Source organism: Etheostoma spectabile, chromosome 15, assembly GCF_008692095.1.
Source record: "Etheostoma spectabile isolate EspeVRDwgs_2016 chromosome 15, UIUC_Espe_1.0, whole genome shotgun sequence".
In the NCBI taxonomy this organism is placed as follows: Eukaryota; Metazoa; Chordata; class Actinopteri; order Perciformes; family Percidae; genus Etheostoma; species Etheostoma spectabile.
Genome location: NC_045747.1, coordinates 28098953 through 28115844, shown reverse-complemented (window position 1 = coordinate 28115844; position 16892 = coordinate 28098953). Strand labels below are relative to the sequence as shown.

The 16892-nt window shown below is 40.6% G+C and overlaps 1 protein-coding gene across 1 annotated transcript in view; it reads right to left on the bottom strand.

Moving 5' to 3' along the window:
* Window positions 1-16892, bottom strand: part of dok4 (docking protein 4) — a 120947-nt gene that overhangs the window by 29814 nt on the left and 74241 nt on the right. The gene's annotated exons all lie outside the window — the stretch shown is intronic.

Below are 16892 nucleotides of genomic sequence, written 5' to 3'. Positions count from 1 at the left end.
CTAATTGATCCATTATTAGTCACAGGTGAAGCTCATATGACAAGGCGACAACACTTTTAACATTGACTCAATATTCAAGCTGTGAATATTAGAATACTTTTTGACAGTTTCTTTTTGCACTGAAACATTAATCTTTCTCAATTCAATTTCAATTCAAGGCTGCTTTACTAGCCTGACTGTGGGTAAAGTGTTGCCAAAGCACAGTAAAACAGCATACCAATATATAGTAATTTTACTATATATATATATTATATATTATATATATAATATATATATAATAGTATATAGTATAGACATACATACAGTCCCTGACAAAAGTCTTGTCGCTTGTTACAAATGGACCTGAAGTGCCGCTGAAAATATTTCTAATCAAGTTTATTTACAAGAAATGGCTCATTTTAATCCCACCGCTTTTGTAATAATGTTCAGTGCAAAAAAGAAACTGTCAAAAAGTATTCTAATATTCACAGTTGAATATTGAGTCAATGTTAAAAGTGTTGTCGCTTGTCTATGAGCTTCACCTGTGACTAAAATGGATCAATTAGGTCTCAGGTGTGTAAAAAAACAACCCCAGTACACTAGACTCACATCAACTGCAACTAGACCTCTGCAAACTGCCTAAGATTCACCTGGAACTAAAGTTTGATTATCAAGAGGCTGAAGACACAGATCCACTGCTGATGTGGCAGACACCTTCAATGTGTCTCAGCGTCAGAACAGAGGATTCAAAAAACATTTGAAGACACTGGAGATGTTTTTACAAGCCCAGGTCAGGCAGACCCACAAGACAATTGCTCGAGAGGACCGTTTGTTGGCTTGAAAATCCAAGGCAGCAGAGCGAGCTCCACCAGACCTGGTCCCCTGAAGTCCCGGGTCAACCAGAACGGTTTGTCGGATTCTGTCTCGAAATGGCCTCCATGGTCGAATCCGTGCCCAGAAGCCAGCACTAAACAAAAGACAATTGAAAAACCGTGTGGCATTTGCCAAGGCCCACAGCCTGCTAAAAGGAGGGACGATGGGGAAGTGGAAGGAAGTGGATTTTTCAGATATTTCTTCTGTTGAATTACACAACAGCTCGCCAAAGAGACCTACTGGGCCCGCATGGATCCAAGATTCACCCAGAAAACAGTGAAGTTTGGTGGCGGAAAATCATGGGTCTGGGGGTACATCCAGTATGGGGTGTGGCGAGAGATCTGCAGGGTGGAAGGCAACATCAATAGTCTCAAATACCAAGAAATCTTAGTACTTTTTATTTCCACCAATAAAAGAGGCCAAATTCTGCAGCAGGATGGTGCTCCATCGCATACTTCCATCTCACTCCAAAGTTCCTCAAGGCAAGAAGATCAAGATGCTCCAGGATTGGCCGGCCCAGTCACCAGACATGAACATCATGAGCATATGTGGGGGTAGGATGAAAGAGGAAGCATGGAAGACCAAACCAAAGAATATTGATGAACTGGGAGGCATGCAAGACTGCTTTCTAGTATTCCTGATGACTTCATCAATACATTGTATGAATCCTTGCCAAACCGATGTGTCCAGTCCTTCAAGCTCATGGAAGTCATACAAGATATTAATTTGAACTCACAGCACCACTATTATTTGCTGACATATGTAGTATTTGTAGTAAATTTGTTCAATTATGTATAGGCGACAAAACTTTTGTCTCGCCAAAAATGACCTTTCGGTCTTGTTTAAATAAATCTTTTTTTAGTGAAACAATTTATATCGTGCATTGAACATCATTTGGGAGGGTTTTAGCTTTTCATATGAGGTATTTCTTACACCAATTGATTATTAAAAGTCAGGTTAATAGCAGGTGTTTCTACAAATAGATAAGCGACAGACTTTGTCAGGGACTGTATATACTGTATACAGATATATATACCCGTATATTTTTTATCTTATTAGACATATTTACAGGAAGCTATTTATCTAGGTGGGTGAAGTGGGTGTTTTCTCCAGTGTCATGTTGTTGTGGACAGGAGGCGACATAATTAGTCGCTAAGATATTTCAGTTTGGCCTTGTCTGAAAGCGTCTTGATGCTTTTGAATTTGGGGAAGAAGATTTGTCTAATTGGTTTGTATTTGTGGTGTGTGGTGTCTCTCTCTCTCTCTCTCTCTCCTCTCTCTCTCCAGAGCTAGAAGCGGAGGACTGGTTTAAGACGTGGTCCATTGAGTGCTGGGACACGGCTCAATGACATCAGCATGGGAGAGCGGATCTCCTGGCTGCTGGGGTGCAGTGTGAAACACAGGTCAGTCCCACACAAATACACAAAATCATACATGCACAGTAAAGGTTTCTATCTCAACGGGAAGTTTAATCCTTGTGTTGTCTTGTGTTGACGTTTTTTATCGATGTTTTTAAACTTTTCTTAGTTTTGTCCTTTTTCCAACACTTTTGGTGCTTTTTTCCAATGTTGGTCACTTAATTTGACGTTTTCAACACTACGTAACACTATTTATTAACTCTAGTTTAAATTATTGTTGGAATTTATGGTCAATAAACCTCAGTATAGGAAATTATAATAATGTTTGAGGTAGCAAAGCAGAGAAATTATAAACAATTTTAACCTAAATGAGCATGATAGGGGACCTTTAAACATCGTCTGAAGCTATGGTTGTTTTATGTTTTCATTGCTGTATTTTACTGTATGTCCTCTAAATTGCATATACTTGGTTTCTATCATCGTCTTTTGAAACTTTTGAAGGTTTTCTGTCTATATTTAAAGCTGGATGGGTGACGGCTTTAATATGGCATTTATTTTTAATATTGAACAATTTCTTGTTAGCATTCAACATTTTATACTATGAGCATCCATGAGCTCAGGAAGTCTGGTCAGAGACTTATGGCGGCTGAATTGATGTGAGATCTTTTAGCTGGTATTAACTAGGTTTTCAGATGTTACTGTCCCCTACAGTATAGCTGTAGTCTGGGACTTGGAACTAAGGCAGACTGAAGCTACAAAAAATGAGGACTTGAGACTTGTTGAGAACTCCTGTGATATCGACAAAGAGGTTTGAATTGCGTTTCAAATTGACCCCAAGGATTAAAAGATGTTAGTACATGAGCCTGTGTCTTTTTTATATTGCCTTGTGTTGTTTTTGGGTTGAAAAAATGTGATTTAAAATAAAAATAATTGCCATGCTGTGCCCAGCTCACGATCTAGCTACGACCTATTTAATCAATGGACAGCAAATAACCTCAGCAACATGTTTCGCCTTTTAGAAGACCGCTGAATGAAAGAAAGACCCCAACCAGGATTAGAGATGGTCGGATACCATTTTTTTCCTTCCTGATACCAATTCTGATTCCTGAACTTGCGTTATCGGCCAATTCTGAGTACCCATCCGATACCAGTGTGGAGTAAAATGATTTCTGGCATTGTTATCGATCTGGCTGGGTTAAACCTTGGAAACATAAACAACACACAACAACGAATGCCATAGAACTTTAATTCGTTATACAGTTTTACAGTCATTCGGAACGGAAAAAATAAAAAAAACAACTTTCAGAGTATTTTTCGGGCAAATTACGTGGTATTGATCGGTGCACAAACTCAGTGATCATGATACCTCCGATGGTATCCAGGCTTTTCCGATACTGGGAACGGTATCGGACCATCTCTACCCAGAACAGAGCTCTCTGCTGGTTGAATCCCTGAAAGAACTCAAACTGCACTGTCAGTAAGTCCCTGACGTTGTCCTGTCATCCCTCGTTCTCTCTGAGCGCTTCAACGTGTTCCTCCTCCCCTGCCCAACCTGGACATCTATGGGGAGTGCATGATGCAGATCACACCACGAGAACATTTACCTGTGGGACATTCACAACCCTCGCACCAGCTGGTCACCTGGCCGCTCTGCTCCTGCGGCGCTACGGACGGGACGCCACCCGCTTCACTTCGAAGCCGGGCCGGTTGAGTCCAGGAGGGGATGGCGGCGGGGAAGGGAGGGAAGGGGGATGTTGGACCGACTGTCCCCAGATTAATGGCAGGATCTATCAATAATGTACCCGCTTTGAACCCCCTTTGGAATCCACTTTTTATGCCAGCACCCTCTGAACAGCGCAATACACAAAGTACTAGTACTGCCATTTGAGAAATTCCGACATGCATCATAAGTTGCACACACACTAAAGGGAAAACATCCTTTGTTTAGAAGTGTGTATTTCAGATGAATCGTCAAACATTATTACAAATCACGACTGGCAGTCATTTTCGGTCTAATCCAAGGTACCTCTCTCTCTCTCTTTCTCTCTTTCTCTCTCCTGATAATTGAATAGATTAGACAATTAACAATGCTGGGTCAGACCCTCTTTCTTCCTCTTTGATAAAGCTGAAGTATGGTAGGTGTGGGTGTGTGGTGTGTGTGTGGGTGTGTGTGGTGTGTGTGTGTGTGTGTGTGTGTGTGTGTGTGTGGTGTGTGTGTGTGTGTGTGTGTGTGTGTGTCAAGAAAGCCTCTGTCTGTGGGCGCATTGGACTGCGTCACTCCCAAGAACCTCTTGTTTGTAAAGTATTCATTTAAGTAATTTACAGCTAGGTAACAGCATTGCTAACATGTATTTGCGTCACAATATGGACACACTCTAAAGTGTACATTATTACATGTTACACAGCTGTGTGCAAAGAGTTGGATCAAGTGGAATGTGAATTGTGGTGTTGGCAAACAATCCAGAAAGTAATCATAATATGATTGACAGGTAACTCAATCATTGGACAGTTTTAGTGATGCCATCCTGCATTGTCACCACCTCATGCTCCACATGGGGAAATCAAATTGATTGGCGTGTGTATTATGTCATCTGTGTCACAAAGAGTCTCATGATTATTGAATATATATTAGTTGAGCTCACTTGTTACGAATAATGACAACATGTAGAGATAGGACAAAAAGAAGACATCTTTTACTGTAACATAGCCGTGGGTGTGTGTATTTGTGTGGTAAAACGTGTCTTTTATTGTTGGAAAAAGCGCTATAGTATCCAATGTTTATTATTTATCTCATTACAGTTGCTGTGTACATTTTCCATGTTGGTTAAAATAAAATACACCAAGTAGGAGCTCAATATCTTGGGGAAACTCGTTATACTTATACTTTATACTTTATGATGTATCGCCTCTCCTGCGTTTGGTCATGATTATTGATTATGTTTCCTGTAATATTCGAGATTATGAGAATAGTGAGATGTTTCTTTTTTTCCGTTGTCCTGAAATACGATACCCATTAACCAAATATGCTCAAAGCGAGGTATTCTGAGTTCCTCGTGACAACAGTGAGAAATACACACCTCAGGTTCATAAAGGGCTTCATGACCTGCTGTCAATCAATCGGTTGATTTCATTTCCCCCCGTGGGAGCCTGAAGCGGGGACGATGCAGGATGACATCACCAAAAACTGTCAATAATAATTTCTGTCACCCCCACAAGGTTTTTCTAAGTGAAAAGATGACAACAACACCGCGGGGCATACGTGATACAAGCCTTCTGTGATCGCTCACATTTTTTAAAACTAGCTCTTCTTGCTTTTTGCCTTTGGTCCCTCAAGCTGTGTTTATGCATTAGAAACTGGGTGCAGTGTTGAGGTTTGCCTTGTAAAGTCACACGTGCAGATTATCTCCCTTGTGAGGCGTCACAAATAAGGGCGACATTTCATGCAATCGGTCAATCTAAATAGTGCTGGTTTGAACTGCTAACAGGCATTTAACATGTTTTCACATACATCAGTACTTATTCTTCCCTATATTTAATAACAGAGGTGTCAGAACGATACAGAGCCAGGTAGCTTCCGTTCATAGCTTGTTTTCAGGCGTCTGATGGCCAACATGGCTTTAGGCGGGGTTATATCGCACCGTTGGTTTGTCATGCTCTTTTCTATATATTATATATGCATTATAGAATATGTACTGTATATATTCAAATATTGTGTCGTATTATTCTACTATTATTTCACGTAATTGAGTATCCTAGTATTTCATTTATATTTATATCTGTGCTGTGTGACTGATTTGCAGCGTGCAACACTGTAAATCCCTTTATTGGGATCAATATCTATCATATATCCATCTATTATCTACTATCTCTTCACAGCGTTTCAGTATGTTTTCACGTTCTCATTCAAACAGAGATTTTCCTATTTAAATCGTTTTTGCGTGGACAGGATTTTCTTGAGACGAGGGCTAGGGAAATTTTTACAAAAATACCCGTGTATTAGTGGACGAGGCCAGAAGGTACAATATTTCTCTGGTCGGACCAAATTAAACATTTAGATCAGAGATTCACTCCCTGAAATCCCGCATTGATTCATTTTACTAGGTGTAGTAGGAGTACGAGTCATAAAGTATGTATGATACTGTAACATTCTCAGTTTATCTATGGTCATTCATTGGCAGCCCGGGCTGTTTTGGCACTGAGTTGCTGTTAGTGCAGGATGTGTGACAGCGGTGAAGGCCTCTACACCTTCCAGACCAGGGAGGGAGAGCAGATCTACCAGAGGGTCACTCCTCCACGCTGGCCATCGCCCGAGCAACACAAAGAAGGTCCTGCGGGAGATGGAGAAAACAGCAGGGTGAGAGCCTGGCTTACATCCAAGGGCGTAGGTTTCAACACTTGGGGGGGACACATATGACCAGGGGTTCTTTCTGTGGGTCCTCCCCCACCATTTTAACCGTCAAACACTTCATACAGTATACTGTGTCTGAAATTGTTGAAAACATAGATTTATTGGTGGAGAAATATAGGGCTGCATCGATTTCTGACTATACAGATACTCATTTGGGTAGGTGTCAATTTTCAATTGTGGGATTCGATTATTGTTATTTTGTTTTGCTGTAATAAAGTTCAGACAGATTCAAGTTATGGAGAACGCAACCATAAAAGTAGACCTAAGAATGATATATATTTCAAGCCCTCCTGAATGGCCATTTACCTCTTTTTAGGAGCGGGGGGTTTTCATCTTTTTCATATATACAGTATATTTTTTTTTATTAAGGTTTTCTTTCAAAGGGCAATACAGTTTAAAGAAGACAGACATTAAGTAAAGAATAAAGCCCTACTTTTAGACCCACAAATCTTGACAAAAAAGAATTTTTCATATTTTAAGGGGGACAAATCTCCCAATCCTAAATATTAAGGGGGACATGTCCTGTATCCCCCTGAAATCTACACTAGGCTAACATCCGTACATCCAGCTTATCTTCACAAATATTTGATTGAACTTTCCCAGGCCATGGACATTGTATTTGTGTAATGTAGATGGTGTTCCCCTGAAGTTTCCTGTGATAATGCAGTAGTTCAGGGTGAGAAACTCACTAAAATCCCTGTAGACGTTGTTAACCTTGGTACTTGAATTGAAATCACAGTGCTCTTTTTTAAATCCTGATGTGTGTGGTTGTGTTTATGTTATGACTCCCAGTTGAGTCTATGGGTTCAGAGCTGGTTCCTACCCCTGCACCCCAACCGCCATCCTGCCCCGATCCGTCTACTGGCACCACATCAATGGCAACCAGGCGGCATGGACTCTGGTACTGGAAGTTTCACTTTCTATCTACTCTTTTTTCCTTGGCATGATATTTTATACTATATATGTACAGTGTAAAAGCATGCTATCTAATTCTCAGTCATTTTTATTGGGCCTGTTCCGGATTCCTGGCTCCAAACAAACCTGTGCGCAACAAGTAGAGGTTAACACACGGAGTGTTAAGGGCAAACATTGGTATTTTTCAACCTGGACCCTATTTTTCAAGTACTTAAGGAGCCACAATGTTTATCAGTGGCAAAACAGCACTTTTACTCATGTAAATTCTGCATAATTCTAGGGGTGGGGAAAAAAATCAATAAAGCATAGTATCCCGATATTTCAGTGGAATACTGTACGATACACAGGCTCCAAGTATTCATTTTATTATTTATGTGTTTTTGCAGCAATCAAATAAAGTGATATGAACAAACAGAGAAAGTAACTTTTTAGATAAAATAGATGTTGAAAAAGTTTCCTTTTGTGGGCATTATGAAATTGGGGAAAGGTTATAAATTTCAACATATCGCAGAGTATTGCAATATATTCCCGATAGGATTACATAGCAGGCCTTTTTTTGCAGCTGCAGGGCTCGCTCATACAATCAATGCATTTTATTTGTGGACATGAATAGTACAAGGTAAAATTCCGTTAAATATTATCCGAGACGTTCCTTCAACTTGATACACGATTCACATTTACTAGTTTTGCATTGCTCGAATTACCCACACATATGTACATCTGGGTTGTTTGCACTTTCTTAAACCCATCCAATCGTCGGACGGCACTAAACTCCGACGCAGACGGTGGCTCTGAAAAATTTCTCAGGAAGGAATGAAATTGTCAGATTGACGGCACTCTTGCCAGTCTGGCCATTTCAAAACTTGTTGTTGCAATAGTCACTTAGGCACAAAACATGTGAAAATAGGGTCCTGGTTGAAAAATGCAGAGGTTTCCCAAGTGTACAGGAGCTGGGTCAGGCCCGGCTTAGCTAAGATGGAACCGGGGGGGGGGAAAGGCCTGGTTCCGTCCAAAGTGAAAAACACACCTTCTAATGACCCATTGTATGTGTTTGTGCGACAGTAACAGCTGTGTTCTGCTCCGTCTGTAGGAGACGCTGCGAGACGACTGGTCCACCGCCCTACCGAACACATGCCACGCTGCCCCTGGCAAACACACATGCCACAGTCCAGCCGCACATACCACACACTCCGACCACACTACCCCACCTACCTCGGCAGTGACACACAACACACACACACACACACACAAACACAGAAGAAGATGTGGACTTCGAGGAACACACGCATGCCACAATGCATGCAGGCCACACACACAATTCACACACACTGAAACACGCTGTTCTCTTCTATTAGTTTTACAGCCCAACGTTACACCTCACAGGAGATGTTGTAGGCGGGGGCTAAACCTGGGCAAAGACAATGCTGAGGCAGGAAGTGAAAAATAAATACAACAAAAGACTGCGGGGATTGTCTTCCTATAGGAGCTGCAGCTCTTACAATTCCACAGTAGACGGGGAATATTTGACGTTTTTCCATCTCAGGTAAAGACTCTGGCCAGATTGGCATATAGGCTCTCAGTATGCTTTAACCCCTAGGATGTATGATGTGTTGTCCCACCAAGTCAGAGTGTTTCCACCTGTTCCCGGGGACACTCGGGCGGGGTGATAAAGCCTGAAGAGCACATTCGGAGGGATTTTCTTTAATTTTTTTAGTGAATTTACAACACGTTTTTTGATTAAATAGTAAATCTCTGGTGTACACGATACAGCCGTGATCGTCCTGCGACACTTAAGTTAAGGAACCAAAATTACTTTGTGAGATTGGAAAAAGATGTGGTTTGGGGTTTAAAACAAAGTGCATACAGTAATAAATATGTGGAATACTCTCGAATTAGAGTGCTTTACTTCCTTACTGCAGGATAGTACGAATTGTACGATAGTATATTAGAGACAGCCTGCCTAACACCACAACTCAACTTCAATATATAGGTATATTATTCTCAATATGTATTTTTAACCTCATTAGTGTCCAAAACTAGCACGTGATCCATATTTATATTTATTTATTTACTATTGTTAAAGCTCGGCTGCTCTCCCTATGTAAACATACAATGTTACATAAGGGTTACATATAATTTCTGTGATTTGAGGAAGGACATGAAAATTGATGTCACTGTAGGTGTAAGTAGCTTTTTTTTTATTTTTTTATTTTGAATTCATAATTCCTTTAGGGAGACAGAGAGGTGTGTAATTTGGTCCTCATAGAAAAAATAGGACTTTTCTTACAAAACATTAAATATACATTGTTGGAAACATTACTTTCAATATATGTTGAATTTTGGTCAGTTTTATGATTGAAACCTAACGCAATGAATTCTTTTGAGGGGAAACTGTCCAAAAATGACATGTGTATCATATTTTGTATCATTCAGCGTCAAGCTTCAAGACAGGATTTTCACCGACCTTGAATGTAAAAAAATGGAACCGGTACAACACTTTTGCCCTGTTTTCGACAAACACATCATAACCTAGTTCTTAAGGCCTATTAAAGCCTTTATTCATTTTCATATTACATCTTCGGGATGATAAAGTATCTATCTATCTATCTTTAGACAAATCCATCGTGTTACCACGCTACCGGGATAGATTTGTAGAGTTTTAGTGAGAAATCTGTAAAATGCCAAATTTTTGGTCAAATCTCTCTCTGTTTTTTATGGGGTGTATACAGTAGGATTATTAATGTTGGGTTGTAGCTTGAGTTCTCCACCAAGAGTGAAACAATTTCCAATGGCCGCATGGGATGACGTCAATACAGGCCCAGTGTTCCAGTAATGCTGCTTGGACTGGGACTGCATGGGCCTTAATAGACCACATGGACTGTGCTATCATTGCAAATACACTGATACTAGGATTCCCTTGTGGAAAGTTCCCGCTGTTCCAGCAGGTGTCGTCGAAGAACACTTGATTAATAACTTATGTCCGGACTGGATCGATGCCTTCGATTTTGCTGATAACTGATGAGACTTTGCAGTTGGATCTGTTCGCTGTGCTGAGGTTTGAACTTTGGAATGAAACTAGGATCAGATTCATTTTTTTAACGGATTGGTCCCTGTACTAAACTGGATATCACCCTTAGAGCTTCAGACATTCTTGACATGCATCCTATTACGCCTCCTAGCTTCACGCTTCTATTGGAGCTATTGCACAACCTGTTATTTCTCGCATTATCATGGCTCAGAAGTGGAAATGGGACTTACAGTGTAGAGGTTGATGATCGTTTAGATTGAAACTGCCACCATGATGATATCTTTACACTTCAATTACTTTCTTCCAGATTATTATTTCTAACTAGAGCGACCAAACCCTAAACATTGAAATGGGAAACTCTCTACTGAAAACACGGAGAATGGTAAGAAAAACAGTTCAATATTGGCATTCACAGACTTTTAAAGGGCAGGGGTGGAATGATCTTTCTCCCACAGGGTTGGGTTCATTTCCGCCCTTAGGTCAGAGCGGAACTGAACTGAGCGGCATAGGGCTCACTGAAGGGGCACAGGGAGGAACATGGGATGCCCGCAGGGGACTCAAGGTGCATCAATTTGCATACATGATAGTGGACATCAAGTGTGGAATTGTCCCATTGGGCTACAGACTATCATGGTTGTTAAATCACGTTTTCTTTCCCAAAGGTCACATGTGAGCACTTGGCATAATACAGGAATTTTGGACCCACTTTAAGGGCTTACACAACCACGGGGACTTTGGCTGACCAATGGGCCTTGGACCACTCAAGTCCCTATGTGTGTGTAGAGCAGTCCTGCTATTATAACAGTAGTGTAATCAGCAGGTAGTGTCACAATCTGTTCTGTAAGGGTTTCTTCAGCTTCCTATACACGGCCTACAGTACTGCAAACCCTTTTGTTGCTTCCACTCAGTCAAACTATTATGGGGGGACAGTTGGTCTTAAGAGTAATTGTAGTTTATTACAACTTGGATCTGTTGTATAATGTTGTGGCCATCATTTTTGTCATTAATCATACCATTGTGCTCACAAGTTAAATAATGAGATCTGGGAACACAGCAACATTGCTCAAAAGAAGGTGGACGGGACAACCACACGAGAAGTCAGACGTTCAGACAGGCCTTTTACACAACCCAAGGTTAGCCAACTTATGTGGGAAGCAAAAATGAAGATCACATTAAAAAAAGTATCTATAGTGTTAATCTTGCACTTCAGAGTTCGCTATGTGACCTGAAACATCCAGTCCTGACACAGTATCAGGTTTTAGGTCGGTTGGAGCTTAGTTGCATGAAGCTGGGTCTTGGGTCTGGTCTGGCTTGGATCTTCTATGAAATGTATTTAAATATTTATTATAAATTGCCTCTCTCTTTTCTCTTTCTCTCTTTCTCTCGCTCTGACAGTCTGCTTTCACATGTGTCATGTGTTGACAGGAGGGTCCATCCAGGTCAGGTATGAGAGACACTGGTAAGAGCTGGGTTGGGTCTCAGTTTTAGGCCGAGCAGAACCCTACTATAGTATAACTATAGTGTTCCTGGTGATCAGGAATTATAAGCACAAATTCAGTGGCCTTGTTGAACTGGTTAAACTGTTGGCTTGTTAAACTACCGGTCTGATCACTAAAGCAAGGTTGTGTTGTTGTTGTGTCTCGAAATCTCATTATGGATTTAATGCGTACAAGATTCCATGATAAAATTTGCAAAATGAAGGGTTGATTTGCACAAAAAACGGCTATTTTCTTCACTCTCTATCATTTAATTTTCATGAACCATGATTTTTTTACTGTGCACTCAAAGAAATATCAATCAAACGGGTGGTTGGTTTATTCATTTAAGAAAGGCTTGGTATGTTGTTGCAAATTAACTCTTCATCTGTAAAAACAACATTGTCTTACATAATGTTGTCATTTACAAGGGGCATTAGGTCTTTGAAGGCCAAAGTCTCCCATCAATGCAGTGGTTGATCAACTCTGTTAATGTCAAAGGTCATAGTTTAAGCTATAGTGCGTAGTTTCTGCCGCCCAGCAAAACTGTCCTCAGTCTCACATCTTCTGATCGTGGCCATAGTGTAAAATAGACAGAGAGTGTGTGGAGCTTTGTATCCACTCATTTGGCGGATGGCTTGAATGTAACGGACGTTCCAATTTAAAAAAGTTACGCACTAAAGTTAAAGAGAGGTTACTGAAACAGATCTCCAGTACATCTGACCCTTGTATTGGTGAAACATCTGTATCTGCGACATTTCAGCATGAATGATTTTAGGATCATTTTCTAGTCCAACAGTTCTAACAGTCTAACTGTACACTTAAATTTCCCTTGCCAACCCGCTAATCCCAAAGCTGTTCTAAGGAGGCTGCCAAGGAGAAAGACAGAAAGAAGAACCGGTGTTTCATCAGGGCAGATTGCTGCCTTTGCCTTCTATTACAATTGTCATGACCTAGATATTTATTTTGTTAGACGTGATTTCTCAGATGCTGTCTTTTGATTTCTCATAAGGGTTAGGAGTGGTATATAGACTAATGTGATAAGTGAGGAATTCACCACAGCATGTGACGTCTAGGAACTGTGGGAAGAAGATTAGGACCAATGTGAAAAATGAATTTGGTGTGTTGGACTTTAAAGTCAGAATTGAGAATACGGTCAGACTTATTCTCAGAATTCTGATTTACTTTCACAATTCAATCACAGTTGTCTTTTCAAACTCTGAACTCAAACACATTTTTCACATTCCCTTCTCTCTTTGTAGGAAACACACCGACCACCTTGACACCATCGTGAAATGCATCATGCTAGATTGGTCTCGATCTGATACGTTGATATAATGCTGGAAGCCTTGTACAAACTCCCATTTATGGTTTATGTTTTTTTTTTCCTCATTGACGTCCTTTTAAAATGACAGGGCTATGTTTGTTGGTTTTTACATATGTAAGTTGTGTACTTTGTGTAGCTGTGTGTTTGTGTTCTTGCCAAACTGTATAACTGAGTTTGTACATATTGCTATTATTTCATATAGGAGATGTGTGTGGGGTGGCGGGTGAGAGAAAGAGAGTGAGAGAAAGAGCACGACATGAGGGAATATTGCAACATGTTTTCATTTAAAATGCCGGCACCATTTTTTTGTACCATGTAATGTTGAACAAGCAGATGACAGCCGGTCTGCACTTTGTCGGCGTGTCTCTTCAACATAAATCTGCACCTGATGTGAACAACAAACGTCTTTTACATCCTGTTTTTCTGCGGCGTCCCCTCACAGCAGGATCTTTTGGCCTTGGATCAACCACAATCACATGACGTGCTGCTGTTCCCTTTGGTTGTTCTGTCAAGAAACTGAGCATACCGCAGAGGGGTGTTTTATGAAGAAGCTCACAAAAGCAGAGCGTATTGTGAAAAGTCCTGTATTGAATGAGCTCAAAAAATGGTTAAGCCAAACCAGAAGTTCAGCTAGCTCGAGGTCTGGATCGGTCTGGAATGAGGAGCAGCTCGTTTGAGGTTAACTTAATAGATTAAACCGAACACATCTATTTTTTAAGATGACTTTAGTGCCTAACTCTAAGTCTTCAAGAGTCGCGGGCTAGCCGATTCGAAGAAAGCCATTCACCGCAGCAGAGCGGCACATTTTTGTTTTCAAGTAGCAGGGAACTTACCATCCTTAGTTAAGCCCGCCCACAGCATATACACAATGTGATGGCCTGACCAGAATTTGGTTTTCCAGCTCCCGAGCCAGCAGAGAGGTTGCTAGACTGACCTAACTGCAAGATTACATGGCTGCTGCTAGGATGCGTCTAGATTTCTAGGATAATTAGAGAACAGTTCAGTTGAATAATCTACAGTATGGTTGGTCATGTGACATTAAAAAAGCATTTTATGCTGAAAGTTGTAATACCTTCACACTGGTCTGTCTCCAGTATTTTTGATAGCAGGGTTTCGTGATCTGTTTATTCCTTTAACTTGCATGAGAGAATTTTTTTTTTTTTAAAAGCTACAAACGTGGGTCGAACAACATAACCTTCCATTTCATTTAAATTTAGGATGGCCTAAAGCAAAGCAAGGATTAAAATCTAAGACAAGTGTACAGCAGGACTTTATAGCGACTTGCTAATGTCGTAATCATAGACTGTAAAAAGTAACAGCCTAGTCAGCATGCCATGAAGCTCACAATAACAATAGTAACCTGTGATGTTGGACAAGAATTGATTTGCCATTTTCACTTTTTAGTTAGCATGTAAGCATGTAACATTTGCTGACCGGCATAAAGTCAAAGCACAGCTGAGGCTGATTGCAGAGAGATCGGACATGAACCGAAATATTAGAACGTTTACGTGTGGACCACGAAGGTGGCGCTGACAAGTTAGAGGATGACCTCCTGTATAACAGCAAACAACATTTCCAAATTTAGTGCAATATCCCCAAATAGTTTTTAAGACATTTCACTCGAACACAAATGTCAACCTGGAGAACCTGAATGAATCTCGAAGCACATTTTGTGCCGTCCATCCAGTCGATTAGAGCTATTAACTGAAAAAGTGAAAATGTGACCTGCTTTTTTTTGCATCAAAGGCTAGGGGACACCGATGAAAATAGCCTTTTGGGTAATTCAGATTCAGATTAGTAATTCTCCATTTTAGCCATGTATAATCATGCTTTTTCATTTTCCCATCTCCTTCTTAAATAAAGCTGAATTGAATTTGGGGCAGTAATGGAAAGTCAGAGGATCACCAGAGGTGAAAAGTACAATTTTCAATTCCCATTCGGTTATTAAGTTCTTTTTTAAGTGTTTACCATCTGTACTTCCTTTCACGTAAGTATATTTTGGTTTGAGATTGTACTTTGCTACATTTTAATCACATCAGTTACTGAGTAAAAGTAAATAAAAAGCTCTCTAACGATTTGCGCTATGCTTTGACCAACTATCTGCCAACAAACCTAAACAAAAAGGGCTTTGTGCCCTTATTAAATCCCAAAAAGACTTTGATTTCCTAAAAAAGTAAGCTATAATACCTATAAAAAAAGATATTAAAGTTACCCTGATGTTAAAGTAACATTTTAAATGAGCTACTTTTACTTTTACCTGAGTAGATTTTTATAACAGGAATTGACGTGTACATGAGTGAAAGTTCATCAAAGTAACTAGTACTAAGCAGAATATGGTTGTGCTCTTTCCACCTCTGAGGATCACCAAAGTCCTTCATCATCTGGGAACGATAAATGTAATGGACATCCATCCATAGTTGTTGAGATATTGCGCGTTGGACCAAAGTGGTGGACCAACTAAAAACCAGAGCTCCAGAATGATTGACTGAGCTTAGTCTGGCTCGACTGGTGATGTTGCTTTTGTAAAACACCTTTTGGTATATTATTGTTTTTCCACAAGGCAGTTCTGGTGCTGGTTCGGAGTCAGTGCCAAATAATCAAACCGGTTCTTTGCTTTTCACACAAACCTGGCTCTGGGCCAAGAAAACGGGGTTCCAACTCAGCACCACTTAGCCCTGGTCTAGAGATAAGAAACCGTTACGTCAGGTGCTGGGGGGGGGTTATATGATGTTTGAAAACAAAAACTTCTGGCCGCCACTTTTTAAACGACGGTCAGCTGTTAACCATAGAGAGCTGCTTAATGTTGGGAAAACCAAAACAACCGTGGTCTGTGGAGGGGAAACAACTGTTGCTGGCTGTGGAAAATCCACGTGGTTCTTAGATATTGGCGAGGTAGAACCAGCACCGAACAGGCAGTAGCACCCGCCCAGACCAGCACCGGTTAGCCTTGGTGGAAAAGACATTATAGACACCAACAAAGTGCTAAGTGGAGAAGTGATTGATGGGATGGCTGGGGAAAAGGATGGAAACTTCCAGCACTGATAGTTTCCCGCTTCCAGACGGTTATAGTCACTGTTGTGATTGTAGTGTCCCACGCTGACAGTGGTCAGCTATCACCATGGCTGTGACCGCCCTTAGCTTTGTAACGATGACACAATGTTATTTCAGCCATGACACTGTCTTCACCAGTGCAGTTTGGAGAGAAATAAAGTCCATACACAGTGTCAGCTCTCCTTGTGCTGTCATCCTTTGAAATGGACTTTGTTAAACGCTTTGCCTTGTCTTTTTTACAAAACTATTGGTCACATGTTAAAAATGGACATGAAGTTGAAAAGGTTCATGTTATGATGGTTTTAAATCGATTCATATGATTTTGGGGTAAGAACCCGGATGATCATTGTTCATGTACAAGCTGGGAAGTTTAACAAAAATGAATGAATGAAAGTGTTGTATGTGTACAACAGCATTATGATGAATTAAAGTGGTTCATTTTACGTCAGAGTTTGGATATGGTCCAAGGTCAACAGTT